General features: G+C 44.7%; 1 protein-coding gene across 2 annotated transcripts in view; it reads left to right on the forward strand.

Annotated features, from left to right (window-relative positions):
- The window catches only part of LOC122542278 (ICOS ligand-like), a 45,046-nt gene that overhangs the window by 11,189 nt on the left and 17,458 nt on the right, over nt 1-16,399 (forward strand). The window lies entirely within an intron of this gene.

A 16,399-nucleotide genomic window follows, 5' to 3' on the forward strand; every position in this document is an offset into this window, starting at 1 on the left:
TGGTTATGTTGACCATGTTTCTTATGGTATGCAGGACAAAGAGTAGGCCTTCTGGCGAAGGTAGACCCGTGTACTGTAAGATCTTTGTCAGAGTGGCTTTAAGGATACCATTCATCCATTCCACCATGCCTGAGCACTGGGGCTGATAGGGAATATGACATTTCTACACAATGCCTAGTGCTTTAGTAAAATTGTCTGTGACTGCCACGGTAAAGTGAGTACCTCTGTCACTGTTAATGCTCCCGAGAATTCTAAACTTAGGGATCACACCCTTCGTGAGGCATTTGACCACTGTTCTAGCATCATCTTTCCTTGTGGGGAAGGCCTTTACTCATTTAGAAAACATGTTAACAACACCCAACATGTACTTTAATCACTGTAGAGCTGGCACGTGAATGAAATCATTCTGTAAATGATTAAACGGCTAAAGGTTGAGCATTACTGTTCTGTAGACATATTAGATATTTTGATACTTGTGCTGCTGCTGCAAAGCCTGGTCGGTACCAAGTTTGTAGTACTGCATGGATCATCCCTTCTTCTCCTGCATGACCGACCCCATGAGCGGCCAGTGCAAGAACATGCAAGTAGGCTTTAGGACAAATGAACCTTCCATCAGGATGCACCATTAGCCCTAAAGGGGATTCCTTAGTTCCTATGCACATCCAACTATTGTTCTGAGCTTGTGGAGTGTGTTGCTGTGTAGTCTGCATCCCCTCTACTAGATCTAAAACCTTTGTTGCTTCCCCTGTCTTTGGAGCTTGTAGAATCCTTTCAGTGGGAGCTAATGCTGCTCACCTAGCAGCTTGGTCAGCGCGAGCATTCCCTCAGGCGATTGGGTCATCAGTGACGGTAAGGGAGGTGCACTTTATTTCCGCTACGGCGGAGGGGAGCATAATGGCCTGAAAAAGATTATTGATGAGAATGGGAAGGCTGCAAGGGCCTTTCAGAAGAGGCAATAAATCCTCTGTTTCCCAGGGTTCCAAAATCATATACCACTCCAAAGGCATGTCTGGAGTTGGTACAAATGTTAACAGACCTCTTGCCAGCAAGGACACAGGCTCTGGTAAGGGCAGCCAGTTCGGCTGCTTGCGCAGAAGTCCCTTTGGTGATCGGAGGGTCAAAAAGAGGAGCCGTCTGTGAAAAGGATCATGTCTGGGTTGTCTAATGGAGTTCCAGAGAGGTCGGGATGCAGGGGGACAACTTCTAGGACTACATGCAGACAATCACGATCCTCTGCCGGGGAATGCTGTGTAACAGGGAGAAGGGTGGCAGGGTTTAAAGTGGGGGCATGCTGAAGCTTAAGATTAGTGAGAGAAAACAGGATGACCTCATAGCCAGTTAGCCTTGATGCCGTAAAATGCTGAGTCACTGCTGAATTAAGCAGCAGGGAAACCGAATGAGGAACAAAAACTGTACAAGGATAATCCAGCACAATAGGGGTGGACGTTTTTACCATTACAGCAGCAGCCACCACAATGCGGATACAGGCCGGCATTCCCCTCATAACAGGTGGTATCTGTACAGGTTAATAGACAACAGGGCATCAGAGATCCCCACGCAGTTGTATTAGAAAGCCGGACGCATATCCCTCCTTTTCGTTAATATACAGCTGAAAAGGCAGCGTGTAATCGGGGATGACCAGAGCAGCTGCTGAGGTTAGGCACCGTTTAAGTTCCTTAAAGGCTTGGGCCATTTCAGGTGTTCAGTTCAGTGAGGTTTGGCGAGGATGCCTGGCAGAGAGGCGCATCAATAACTCAATAGACCGGTATCCAGTGTCTGCAGTAATTCACCCATGCCCAAAAAGGACAACAGCTCAGTTTGTGTAAGGGGAGGAGAAGGGTTAATGATGGCTGCAATGCGATCTTGAGACAGTGCTCTGAGACCGTGCACACATTTGTAGCCCAAATATTGTGCTGTGTTTTGGCAGAGTTGCATTTCTTCAACAGAGACCTTATATCCGTCCTGAGCCAGACGGTGTCGCAATGCAAGAGTATCACACACGAAGACATCAAGAGGCCACTAATAAATCATTGGCGTACTGAACCAAGGTGCTTTTACATGGCACTTGGAGGTCCTTCAGGGTCCGGTGTACCGCAGACGCATATACAGTGTGGCTCTCCGTGTATGCTTGGGGAAGCTGTGTCCGTGTATACTGGCGGCTGCCCTAAGTAAAGGCAAAAAGGTATCCAGTGATAGTTTAATGGAGAGAAAGGCCGAACCGAGACAGAAAAACTATTGGTAGCAGAAGGGAGGCTAGCAAGGATGGCATTGGTGTCTGGCACCACTGGGGAGCATGGTGGCACAGTGGTTAGCACTGCTGCCTCACAGCGCCAGAGACCCAGGTTCAATTCCCGCCTCAATGTGTGTGGAGTTTGCACATTGTCCCTGTGTCTGCGTGGGTTTCCTCCAGGTGCTCCAAAAATGTGCAGGTTAGGTGAATTGGCCATGCTAAATTGCCCGTAGTGTTAGGTGAAGGGGTAAATGTAGGGGTATGGGTGGGTTGCTCTTTGGAGGGTCGGTGTGGACTTGTTGGGCCGAAGGGCCTGTTTCCACACTGTAAGTAATCTAAATCTAAACAATGGCATTGACTGCCCTCAACTCCTGCACAAATCTCCACCATACTGGTTTTCCTGTATTAGGAATAGGGAGGATAGGAGTTTTGCAGAGGCTAATGGTAGGCACCAGGAGGCAATCAATAACTGGTTTTATACCTTCATTGGCAGCTGGTGACAAATTGTACTGTCTGATAGATGGTCTGATGCCCCCATGTTTCACAGTGACCGTATGAGGCGGAGTCATTGGAGTGCCGTGCCCATAATGATGGTGGCACATTATTGAGCAATAAGGGACTGTCATAGGAGGGGCAGAGTTGCAGGGTCTGCAAGGTAAACGTCATATCTTCAAATGAGGGAAAACAATGTAGACAAAACTCCTCCTCTCCAAAACAGGAAATCCGCATGGTGGTCGGGATCCACAGGGTCCAGGGGGTTTCAATTCCTTCAGCAGACTGCAGAGTCCGTGCACCATGGGTCCCAAATCCTTTGGGTGCCACGGGGCTTTAACAATGATTGAAACCATGAGGAAATGAGGAGGGATTATATCGGAAAAGCGGTCTTTGTTCGGCATTGAGCTGAATGTCAGCAGTCATGGCGGCCTATAAAAGTGGAATCGGAGAGCTCCAAGGTGAGGCCCTGTGGAGAGCAATGAATGGAGGCATTAAGTTTGCAGACAGTCTAGTGGCTGAGAAGGGCCACCGGGCAGGAAAGGGAGATTATAACAGTGTTGGGGACCGCCGATGGACCAATGACAATAGGAATGTGGAGGGGTAGAAAGACAATCAACCATGGGCAGACCAGAGACACCCACGGTGGAAACTGTGTCAGAGCTGAGAGGAAGGGCCGCTGAAGGAGGCGCTGGGTAGCTCCAGAGCCCACCAAAACCGAGACAATATGACCCCTCATCTCAACCCCTCATCTCAATATGACCCCTCATCTCTGACAGGTAATGGGAGAATCGTATTGAGATGACCTGCAAAATCTTCCTTATGCAGCAGCTCGAGACATTAGGGATGTGGGGAAAAGGGTCGTGAAGAGTACACATGGCCTGTCGTGGCTGTCGTGGGGGTGGGTAAGCCTCTTTTTCCTTCTTGTAATCGAAAAGACCCTGTCGATCCATATTGGTAAGGGCAGTGAGGAGGGGATCCCAGTTCATCTGCCAGTTGAGGTTATAGGATTTGAAGGTCTGGGCGCGATGGGGCTCCGGCAGTTGACAGAAGTTTGGACCGCTGAACAATCATTGTCTGAGAGAGGTATGCCTGCAGATTAGATTAGATTAGATTACATTACAGTGTGGAAACAGGCCCTTCGGCCCAACAAGTCCACGCAGACCTGCCGAAGCGAACCCACCCATACCCCTACCCCTACATTTACCCCTTACCTAACACTACGGGCAATTTAGCATGGCCAATTCACCTGGCCCTGCAGCAAAATCTTCCTTATGCAGCAGCTCGAGACATTAGGGGTGTGGGGAAAAGGGTCGTGAAGAGTACACATGGCCTGTCGTGGCTGTCGTTGCGGGGGAAGTTGGTGGTGCTGCTGTTGAGGGGTGGCTGGACTGGCATTCTGGCACCCAGTGGCCTATTTTCCCACATGCTCTGCATCTGACTCTGCTTTTATCCCTGTGTTGCTGTCCCTTTCCCTGGCTTTGTCCCTGATTCCACGCCTGTGTTAATCGGGTGGGGGTGGGTAAGCCTCTTTTTCCTTCTTGTAATCGAAATGACCCTGTCGATCCATATTGGTAATGGCAGTGAGGAGGGGATCCCAGTTCATCTCCTGCCAGTTGAGGTTATGGGATTTGAAGGTCTGGGCGCGATGGGGCTCCGGCAGTTGACAGAAGTTTGGACCGCTGAACAATCATTGTCTGAGAGAGGTATGCCTGCAGATGATTCCCAAACTTCCTTAAAGTGAGCAAGGAAATCAAGTGTAGGCTCATTCGCCTTTTGCAGACAGCGCATGACTACTCCAAAGTCTGCCTGTTGACATGCTGCTGTCATAATGGCAGGCTTAACGGTATCCACAAGCCAATTTGCTTGTACATCTGCATCAGTCTATGGCGTCTGGGGGAATTCAAGGGAGCTTTTTATGACTTCCCAATGGGTCCCATACACCAGATGTTTTAAAGCCTGGACGTCCTGTGGCAGGCAATTATAAATACTGCAGATTTGTACTAGCCAATTATAAAATGGTATCGGGCGTTTGAGTGGATCAGAGCATGCCGTGGACCTCAGTAAGGGTTCAAGGCTTCTCGAGGGGCGTGTTGCTGATCATTACCCGCGGTAACTGAATGGTGGGCTTCGTCGTCGAGCATGTGGCATGTCTTTTGGTGCTCGTGGAGAACACGGTGGAGTCGGATTCTTCCTGACCTTGTCTCCCCAGCGGCACCCACTTCGGCCACTTGTTGTTGTTGAAGGAAAGAATTCTCAATGAGATCCTCTTGGCCTTGGAGGTGGGCTGGAGGATGAGTAGCAACAAAAGCGACAATTTCGTTCATAAGAGGGTCTGGGTCGAGGGTGCAGATGGGAACTTTAGGATACTAAGGGGTATAAGATGTTGGGGCAGAAGTTGTGGACCCAGAAGACGAAAGGTAGTCGAGCAGCTGACAGGGGTCTTTATTTTTAGGGAGCTGATGGCTTTTCGCAACTTCTTTAAATTTAGCTAAACATCGGAACATGTAATCAGTATTCCAAGAGGAATCACCGTAACAACCCTTAATGTTTATCCTCTAATAATCAATGTTTTCCAATTTAAAGGAACCTCCATAAGGCCAGTTCCAGTGGGACCACCCATATAAGTCGGAAGTGAAAGCAATAACATATCTACTGTCCCCTGTTTCCTTCCAACCAATATTGGCTGGTGACCCTAGTGGCACCAGGGGGATTCCTACCTTATTTTTGCATCGAACATATTTACTGTGGCACTGCTGCATCTTTATTGAGGGGAGAAATGGACGTGGGCCTTCCTTCTCGGCAAGACATGGTTTAACTTGTCCCCGAGGCCGGCCCACCAGTTGTTGACCCCATTGTTGCTTCCTCAGTTCCGAAGCACGGATCTACGATCTGTGGAGAAATGAACAACAAACATACAAAGACTGACAAGCCAGCACTGGCGCCATTGTCAATCCCTCAAGGTCACCTTAAAATGATTTCTGTCCTACAACACCGATCTTTCCATGCGCGCCTTGTCACAGCATCTCTCCCTAACTTGGGATATGCGTGTCGACTCAGGTTTGGATTACACAGGCAGCCTTGTTTTAAAAACTACTGCAGGTTTGCTCAGAATTCCGTAATTAAAGGATCCTGGCGACTACACCAGATTGTTGAACAAAGTCCCTATACTCAAACCTTGATTATGACAAACTTTGTTGCATGATATCATGGGGAGCACACCTTTCCTAAGCATGGTCCAGTGCTACTCCAAAGCACTCCAGATCACTGCGGATTTATATAGTACAACAGATGCTGAGTTGAACCACAAGCTAGTTACTAGAGGGCCTACGTGGCTATACACCAGTCCAAGGTCTTGCCTTGCATAGAACTGTACATTAACGAGCTTTTGTTCTCAGACCTTGAGTCAATGCACACTATGTTCGCACACTGACAATGTTTGCCTGAGTTGTGCTTTTGCTTAGCAGGTGTCTACAGAGAAACAGTTCATGAGTTATGTGGGAAAAGCAGAAGTTATGTGGCTGTTACAGAATGTCCTAACCGGTCAGGGCCACCGAGGGCAAGGGGCCAAGCCAAGTGAGAATAACACCATGACTCACTAAAAATGGCTGCAAACAGGTAGTCCAGCAAAAACAGCTTCCACAAACATTTATATAAATGACAAACAAAAGTGGACCCAGCACCAAAACTTTCATTTAAATTATGAATGTAGATTGTAAATACAATAGTTGAAATCCCGGCACTAATCCATGTGTCAATCCATTACTTAAAATTTGCCAACCTGAAAATGGCCTATTTATCTCGACTACAAGTAACATGTAAATCAAATCTCTTTGAATACAGAAGACTTTCTTACTTTCTCCTGTCTATCCACATAACTGTAACCTTTCAGCTCTGGGTAAATTTCCTGTGTATACTCCAAAGCTTTCAGATCCTTCTTAACCTGTATTGACTTAGCACACAAGCCGAACAAGTGGTTTCTAACTTCCTCCCATTTGTAATCATTGCCTCTATTCATAAAGCTCCTAATCCCACATGCCTCATTAATTGCTGTGTAAACCTATCCTGCTACCTTCCTGCCATGACATGTGCACAGATATCCAATTGTCACCCTGTTTTGAGACTGTACCTTTCAGCTTAAATCGCCTTCCTGTATTCTTCTCATAAAATGAAATGCCTTCTGTCTTGAATTTCATTGGCAGTGTTATTTCACCCATTCCATCAGCTTCCCTGTATCTTCTTGAAGCCAATTTTTGGATTCTAAACAGTTTCTGAACCTTTCAAATTTTGTGTCATCTGCAAACTGCAGAACTGCACTTTGTATCTCCAACTTTTTCACACAGAGGAATGAGCTGCCAGAGGAAGTGGTAGAGGCTGGTACAGTTCCAGCATTTAAGAGGCATCTGGATGGGTATATGAATAGAAAGGTTTAGAGGGACATGGGCCAAGTGCTGGCAAATGGGACTAGATTAATTTAGGATATCTGGTTGGCATGGACAAGTTGGACTGAAGAGTCTGTTTCTGTGCTGTACATCTCTGTGACTCTGTGACTAAGTCATTAATGTGTATCAAAAACGAAAGTGGTCTTCGGACTATGCATTGGGGAGGAGCACTATAAAAGAGCACAAGAAATAGAAGCAAGTTTAGATCATTCAGCCCATTGAGCCTACTACGTTCTGGCCGATTGAGGCTGACCTTGGGCTTCAACTCAACTTTCCTGCCCGCTCTCCATACTTTTTGATGCCCTGAGAAAGTCTATCTATCCCAGCCTTAAACATGTTCAATGCCAAAGCATCCACCACCCTTTGGGTAACAAATCAAAATGATGTTTATTCAGCTTTTAAATTTACAATGCTCACTTAACTGCTGCGCACTACCTCAAACTATTTTTTCTCACTGTTGAAGATTTCTGTCTATGGCATATCAATTCTGCCACATGGATGTTACATCCCGGGGTATAATGTCTTGTAAATATCAGACTGTTTCTTGGCCTTATTGTTGGCACAGACTACAAGTGTAGGATAAAAGAATTAAGATTGCTGCCAATGATAACAGGCACAGGCCTGCTTGATGTGCTGCCTGCAGTCACAAACCAGCTGTTCCTTGGGAACATTACAGTTATTAGCCGAGTAGGCCATTCGGTCCTTCAAAACTGCTCTGCCAATCAATACAATCACAGCTGATCTGGTCATAGTATCAGCTTCACCTTTGTTTGACGACCCCATACCCTTAACTCCCTTGCCTATCAAAAGTTGAATAAGTTCAATGTTCCAACCTCCATTGCTTTCTGAGGGAATGAGTTCCATACAGTAACCATCCTCTGAGAGAAACACAACGCAATCGCCATCTTAGGCAGGAGATTTTTGTTTGCAACGGTGTTCTCTAGCTCTCATGCCCCTCACAAGAGGAGACATCCGTCCTGTCAGATCCCCTCAGGATTCTGTCTGTTTCAATTAGACTACCTCTCTTCCTTCTAAAGAAAGACCAGGACGTACAACACTATAAAATACATCCTTCTGTGCATGGATGAGTTGAGCAAACCTTTGGTGAACTGCTTTATGTTGTATCCTTTCTTAAATAATGAGTTCAAAGCTGCACACAGTGCTGTTTGCATGTGGTCTCACCAAGGCCTTGTAGAGATGTAGTAAAGTGTCCCTAACCAGTATATTCCAATACCCTTGCAAGAAACATCAGCAATCCATATTTTCATAATCCCTTGCTGTACCTAAACTCTAACATTTAGTGGTTTATATCCCAGGGCACTCAGATCCCTCAGTTCCACCAAGTTCTGCAATATCTCTCCATTAAATATTATTGCTGCTTTTCTATTCTTATTGCCGAAGTGGAATAATTCACATACTCGAATTAGAATTAGATTTAGGTTTATTGTCATTCAAGTACAGGAATACAGGAGAACAGTGAAAAGTTTACAATATCGCCCTTAATGGTGCCATTTTAGGTACACAGTATCTCAGTACAAAGCTTAGACACAAAATAGAGAAATTTTAAAAAAGTTACATTACCTTACAGTGATTCATAGTATAAGTTGAAAAATAAGAGATACTCCATCTGACAAATTTTTGCTGAGTCATTTAATTTATATTCCTTTGTAGCTTATTTACTTGTTTTTGACACCATAGTAACCCACCAATCTTGATGAGATTGGCAAGTTTAATGACCGTACATTCAGTCCCTTTGTCATCATTGAAGTTTTAAATTGCTGAAGCTCCTAGCATTGATCCTACTGTGGCACTCCACTCCCACGCCTCCAGCTATTACATTGTGTAATATTCTTTGATGTAACACCTTAACAAATGCCTTTTAGAAATGCAAGTTTTTTTTTAGATTACATTACAGTATGGAAACATGCCCTTCGGCCCAACAAGTCCACACCGACCCGCCAAAGCGTAACCCACTCATACCCCTACATTTACCCCTTACCTAACACTACGGGCAATTTAGCATGACCTGCATATCTTTGGACTGTGGGAGGAAACTGGAGCACCCGGAGGAAACCCACGTAGAACGTGCAAACTCCACACAGTCAGTCGCCTGAGGTGGGAATTGAACCCGGGTCTCTGGCGCTGTGAGGCAGCAGTGCCACCGTGCCGCCCACCGTTCCCTGCTATGATTTCCGCAAAGCACTCTAGTAAATTAGTTAAACATGATTTCCCATTTACAAAACCATGTTGACTCTGCCTGATCCCATTATCATTTTCTAAACATTGTGCTCTCTCAGCATTTCTTTAGATGAAGATTTTAAGAAGGTTGTACTTGTCATTTCCAGGCTCGCTGATTGGCTAGTCAGCAGGGTGCTTAGATTCTTCCACAGTGGGTCACGTGGAGGTGAATGGATCTGCCCTTCTCCACCCTTCCACCTTCGTGCCGAATGCTCGCTCAGTCTCAGAGGAGACCGAAGCACTCCTGATTTGTGTAGTCCCAATATAAGAATGGCATTATTAAACCGGAGACGGCTTATCAAAGACTTACCAGGATGTTGCCAGGAATGGAGGGTTGGATGTATAATAATAAACTGGAAAGTCTGGGACTTTTTTCATAGGAGCATAAGAGATTGAAGGGGTGACCTTATTGAAGTTTATAAAATCATGAGGGGTGTAGATAATGGCAGTTACCTTTCCTCTAGGGTAGGAGATTTCAAGACTGGGGGCATACCTTTAAGATGAGAGGAGAAAGATGTTAAAAAGACGTGAGGGACAACTTTTTTTACACTGAGAGTCGGTCATGCATGAAAAGCTCTGCCAGAGGATATGGTAGATGCAGGGATGGTTACAATGTTTAAAAGACAGATAGGAACGTTTTGGAGGGCTATGGACCGAACACAGACAGGTGGGACTAGCTTAGTTGGGAACATGATTGGCATGGACTGATTGGACTGAAGGGTCTGTTTCCATGCTCTATGACTCTATCTCCAGGTATCTGGATCCAGGGCCCATGCTTCCCATTGGCAATGGTGAATGTTCCATGCAGAAAGGGACTTCTTCAGGGAATACCTAAAAGGTCTGTGTGGGCTCCCTCTGTTAGATTAACCAATGGTCAGCCCTCTGTACACTATGATCTTGGGCAGGCAGCTATCATCCATCTCGGCAACATAATCTGCCCATCACAGTTGGCTGGTATGTCCTTGATGATGTTGGCTATTTCCACGACTCAAATATTTGTGATTAGATCTTTCCAGGGGATCTTGAGGATGCTGCAGAGTTAATTCTGGAGGATGGGCTCTAGAAAGCGAACATATCACCTGTATCACCATAGGACCCATGGCTCAGGCCCATACTGAAGGGTGGTGTGGACTGTGGCTCTGTACACTTTGAGTTTGCTCAGCTCCACACTTGTTTGTAGTGCCTGCTGTTTGCTTTTGAAAGTCTATTCGCTATTTAGCATCATACAGCATGAAAACAGAGCCTTGGGCCCAATTCATTCATGCCAGCCATATTTCCTAAACAGAATGAGGCCCATTTACCTGCTTTTGGCCCATATCCCTCTAAACCTTTCCTATCCATGTACCTGTTCAAATGTCTTTTAAATGCTGTAATTGTACTTGCCGCTACCACTTCCATCAATACACCAGTTTCTTGCCTCTGGTGGAATTGAGCTGAAAATGTGTTGCTGGAAAAGCGCAGCAGGTCAGGCAGCATCCAAGGAGCAGGAGAGTCGACGTTTCGGGCATGACCAGGGTCATGCCCGAAACGTCGACTCTCCTGCTCCTTGGATGCTGCCTGACCTGCTGCGCTTTTCCAGCAACACATTTTCAGCTCTGATCTCCAGCATCAGCAGTCCTCACTTTCTTTCTGATGGAATTGAACAAGGAGGCCCTTCTCAAAGCAGTAAATTGTTTGATGGCTTCTAGCTCGTGTACTACTGATAATGTTTGGTGGAATCATAGAATAGGAGAAAGTGAGGACTGCAGATGCTGGAGATCAGAGCTGAAAATGTTTTGCTGGAAAAGCGCAGTAGGTCAGGCAGCATCCAAGGAGCAGGAGAATCGACGTTTTGGGCATGAGCCCATCTTCAGAATGAGGAGAGTGTGCCAAGCAGGCTAAGCTAAAAGGTAGGGAGGAGGGACTTGGGGGAGGGGCATTGGAAATGCGAACCCTCGAACTCAGCACCACCTTCCTCGCCTGCAATCTTCTTCCTGACCTCTCCGCCCCCACCTCCATTCCGGCCTATCACCCTCACCTTAACCTCCTTCCACCTATCGCATTTCCAAGGAGCCTGTACTGTGCTGTATTGTTCTATGTTCTAAAGTATAATTTACACTTATTAATGATTCAATTTCATTGTAAGTATATACACAAGAATAAAGTGAACACTGGTAGATAAATACTGAAAATGTAAGAAATAAGAGTGGGCCATTCAGTCCATCAAGCCTGCTCTGTCAATAAACAGATTATGGCTGATAACCTACCCCTATGCCATTTTCCACTTTCTATTGATTTCTGTCTTGAACCTGCTCAGTGCCTGAGCTTCCACAGCCCTATGGCATATGAATTCTAAATATTTACAATCAGCTGAGAGAAGAAATCCCTACTCATTCTAGTTTTAAATGGGATACTCTTGGTTTATGACTCATCAGCCAGGAGAAGCATCCTATTCACATCTACTCTGTCATACCCTGTCATTATTAAACTTTCTCAATGACACATATACTCCTCCTTAGATAAACTGTACACAGTGCTGTAGGTGCAGTCTCATCATGACTCTATACAATTGTAGCAAGATATCCTTGTTCCTGTACCTACTTCCCTTTTTATTGAAGCCAACATTCAATTTACTTATCAAATTTCTTGCTTTATCTGTCTGCAATCTTTTTGTGACTCATTATGAAAAGTGCCCAGGTTCATTTGATCATCAACAATTCCCAACCTCTCATCATTTAAGAGAGAGATTCTGCGTTTCTGTTTATATTTCTACCAAAGTGGATAATTTCACAATTACTCACTCTATATTCCATTCACTCAGCCTGTCTAAATCCCTTGATGCGTCCTTTCTCTCTCCTCACAGCCCACACTTCCACCTGAGTATTTCTAGAGCTTTTCTGCACCATATCTTTTGGATAACCTATACGTTTGTCAAGGAAGACTTTATGTATAAGTCAACCATAATGTTTTTGGCTTAAGAAAACCATGCCGGTTTTGTGTTCGCATCAAATGTGGAAATATGCCAGTTGATTCCAATATGCAAATCATTGATCGGAATTGTGAGCAGATGTCTTCAAAGCACTGATTCGTTTGGTACCCCACTGGTAACAACCGACCATCTTGAGAATAGCCTGTTTATTCCTCTGCCCCTTTTCTGTCTATTAACAATTCTCAATCCAGAGTAGTATACTACTCCCAATCCCATGTAGTTCGATTTTGTTTACTAACCTCTTGTTTGGCGCTGAAGTAACTGCACAGAGGCAGATATCCCATTATCAAATCACCCTTTATTTACATGTGTACAATATACTGACTGTGGCCAGCCAGCTCAGAGTCAGTCCCTGAATTGAGGAGATTCTGAATTCCCTGTTTATGTTTTTTGTAACCTATTTTCCTAATCAACCTGTTCAGAGATTTTATTCGAGCTGAAAATGTGTTGCTGGAAAAGCGCAGCAGGTCAGGCAGCATCCAGGGGCTTATGCCCGAAACGTCAATTCTCCTGTTCCCTGGATGCTGCCTGACCTGCTGCGCTTTTCCAGCAACACATTTTCAGCTCTGATCTCCAGCATCTGCAGTCCTCACTTTCTCCTCAGAGATTTTATTACACAGCTTTGGAGCAGGTGGGACTTGAACTTGGGTCTCTTGGTTCAGGGGGTAGGGTCACTACATCTGAATCACAAGAGGGCCCTTAGTCCCCTGTTTATGTTGGTCAGCCAGGGCTTCCCAATTGGCCCAGGTTAACAAACCCAGTCAAGGGGGTCATAGTAAGTAAGGTCTACATGGTTCAAATCACTACAGGGACATATCAAGAGCCTTCTGAAAATCCAAACACACCACGTCCACTGTTTCTCCATTAATTATGCTACAAGTAACATCCTCAAACAACTCTAGCAAGTTTGTCGAATTCTTTCATAAATCCATCCTTACTCTGCCCAATCACATTATTTTCTAATTAGCCAGTTATCACATACTTTATAAAAGATTCGCTAATAGACTCTAACATTTCCCTACGACAGACGTCAAATAATAAGTCTGTAATTTTCCACTTATCTGTTCTTTTCTTCTTAAATAATGGGGTTAAAGTTGCTCCTTTCCAGTCTGTAGCCCTTTTTGCAGAGTCAAGAGAATTCTGAAAGATTGTCACCAATGTATCCATTATCTCTGTAGCTACATCTTCCAATACACAGGGATGCAGTTTGTATGGTCCAGGGTATTTACCAACCTTTAACCCAATTAATCTTTTGATTACCACCTCTTTATTAATTCTAATTTCTTTCAGTTCCTCATTTTCACAAGGCCTTAGTTTCCTTGTATAATGGGAAATTTTCTATATCTTCCTCTAGGAAAGTAGATGCAAAATAATTGTTTAGTATTTCTGAAAAAAGTCACATTTTGTTGAGTCTTTTCATCTTGCATTCATCAGGACATTTTGCAAGAATACAAATCCAAGGGGTAAGCCAGTATTTTCAGTGAATGAGAGGAGGATGCTGATGGGCAGGCAAATTGCCTGTGATTGGTGGAGCTATTGCCATGGAGAATGCACTCAATAATGCTGCTCAGTGGTTAACAGCTAGGCTTTGTTTAAATTTTAAACTAAGCAAGGGCGGCATTGTGGCTCAGTGGTTAGCATAGCACAAGGGACCTGGGTTCAATTCCTGCCTCAGGTGACTGTCTGTGTGGGTTTTCTCCCACAATCCAAAGATGTGCATGACAGGTGAATTGGTCATGCTAAATTGTCCATAGTGTTAGGTGCATTAGACAGGGGTAAACATAGGGGAATAGGTCTGGATGGGTTACTCTTTGGAGGGTAGGTGTGGACTTGTTGGGCCAAATGGCCTGTTTCCTTACTGTAGGGGATCTAATGTTGGCTCTGTTAGGTGAGGGCATCCTGAGAAATGAACCAGTGAATGGTTGTCACCCATTTGTTGAGTTGTAACAGGTGTGATAAGTATATATGTTTCAACTGTCCATGAAGAACAGGCCCCTGTTTTTTAATATGTTGCTCCCACTACTCGCAAGTGTACCACACTGTGAGTCATACTGACAATCCTAAGTTGGTTGTCAGTGTAATTCTTTGCAATTAATTTCTCTGCCATTTCCCTACTTTCCATCATAAATTCTCCTGCCTCTTCCGACAATGTCTTTGTCTTTGTTAATTTGTCATTTCCACACACCTTTAGAATATTTTACAGTCCGGCTTTATGTTACTCGCTAGCTTCTATTTATATTGTCTTTCTCCTTCCTTTATCTGTCTCTTGAACATCCTTTGTTGGATTTTAAATTTCTCCCCATGCTCAGGACAGCATGGTGGCTCAGTGGTGAGCACTGCTGCCTCACAATGCTAGGGATCTGGGTTTGATTCCAGATTCAGTGGCTCTCTGTGTGGAGTTTGCATGTTCTCCTCATTTCTGTCGGGTGCCCTGGTCTCCTCCACAGTCCAAAGATGTGTAGGTTAGGTGGACTGACTGTGCTAAGTTACCCATAATGCACAGGCTGGGTGGATCAGCCATGGGAAATGGAGGGCTGGGTATGGCTGGAATGTTCTTCAGAGGGACGGTATGGGCTGAATGGCCTGCTTCCACACTGTAGGGATTCTAAGAATCTTCTAAACCATCTCCTTTGATCTAACACAGGCAATTAACTTCTTTATTAGTCATGATTAATTCAACAAGGAGCCTTCAAGGCATATATATTTATTATGGACATATCTCTTTTTATTTTGTTATGATTTATTCAAATTATCTGATTCAGTATGTGAATGTACCTACTAAAGAAGATGCCAAACCTGACCTACTCTTGGGAAATAAGGCAGGGCAAGTGACTGAGGTATCAGTGCAGGAACACTTTGGATCCAGTGACTGTAATTCTATTAGTTTTAACATAGTGAGGAAAAAGTTAGACCAGATCTAAAAGTTGAAGTTCCAAATTGGAGGAAGGCTAATTTTGACGGTATTAGGCAAGAACTTTCAAAAGCTGACTGGGAGCAGATGTTTGCAGGTAAAGGGATGGCTGGAAAATGGGAAGCCTTCAGAAATGAGATAACGAGAGTCCAGAGACAATATATCCCTGTTAGGGTGAAAGGAAAGGCTGGTAGGTGCAGAGAATGCTGGATGATGAGAGAAGTTGAGGTCTTGGTTAAGAAAAAGAAGGAAGCATATGTCAGGTATAGACAAGATAGATCGAGTGAATCCTTAGAACAGTATAAAGGCAATAGGAGTTCCCTGAAGAAGGAAATCATGAGGGCAAAAAGGGGACATGAGATAGCTTTGGCAAATAGGGTTACGGAAAATCCAAAGGGTTTTTATTAATACAATAAGGACAAAAGGGTAACTAGGGAGAGAATAGGGCCCCTCAAAGATCAGCAAGACAGCCTATGTGTAGAGCCGCAGCAGATGGGAAGATACAAAACAAGGATTTTGCATCAGTGTTTACTGTGGAGAAGGACATGGAAGATATAGAATGTAGGGAAATAGATGGTGACATCTTAAAAAATGTACATATTACAGAGGAGGAAATGCTGGGTGTCTTGAAATGCATAAAAATGGATAAATCCCCAAGACCTAATCAGATATACCCTAGAACTCTGTGGGAAGCTAGGGCAGTGATTGCTGGGCCTCTTACTGAGATATTTGTATCATCGATAGTCACAGGTGAGGTGTCAGAAGACTGCAGGTTGGCAAACGTGGTGCCACTGTTTAAGAAAGGAGGCAAGGAAAAGCCAGGGAACTATAGACCAGTGAGCCTGACCTCGGTGGTGGGCAAGTTGTTGGAGGGAATCCTGAGGGATGGGACTTACATGTATTTGGAAAGGCAAGGACTGATTAGGGATAGTCAGCATGACTTTGTGCGTGGGAAATCATGTCTCCCAAATTTGATTGAGTTTTATGAAGAAATAATGAAGAGGATTGATGAGGGCAGAATGGTAGACGTGATCTGTATGGATTTCAGTAAGGCATTTGACAAGGTTCCCCACGGGAGACTGGTTGGCAAGGTTAAATCTCATGGAATACAGGGAGAC

This window comes from Chiloscyllium plagiosum, chromosome 39 (genome assembly GCF_004010195.1).
Source record: "Chiloscyllium plagiosum isolate BGI_BamShark_2017 chromosome 39, ASM401019v2, whole genome shotgun sequence".
Classification (NCBI taxonomy): domain Eukaryota; kingdom Metazoa; phylum Chordata; class Chondrichthyes; order Orectolobiformes; family Hemiscylliidae; genus Chiloscyllium; species Chiloscyllium plagiosum.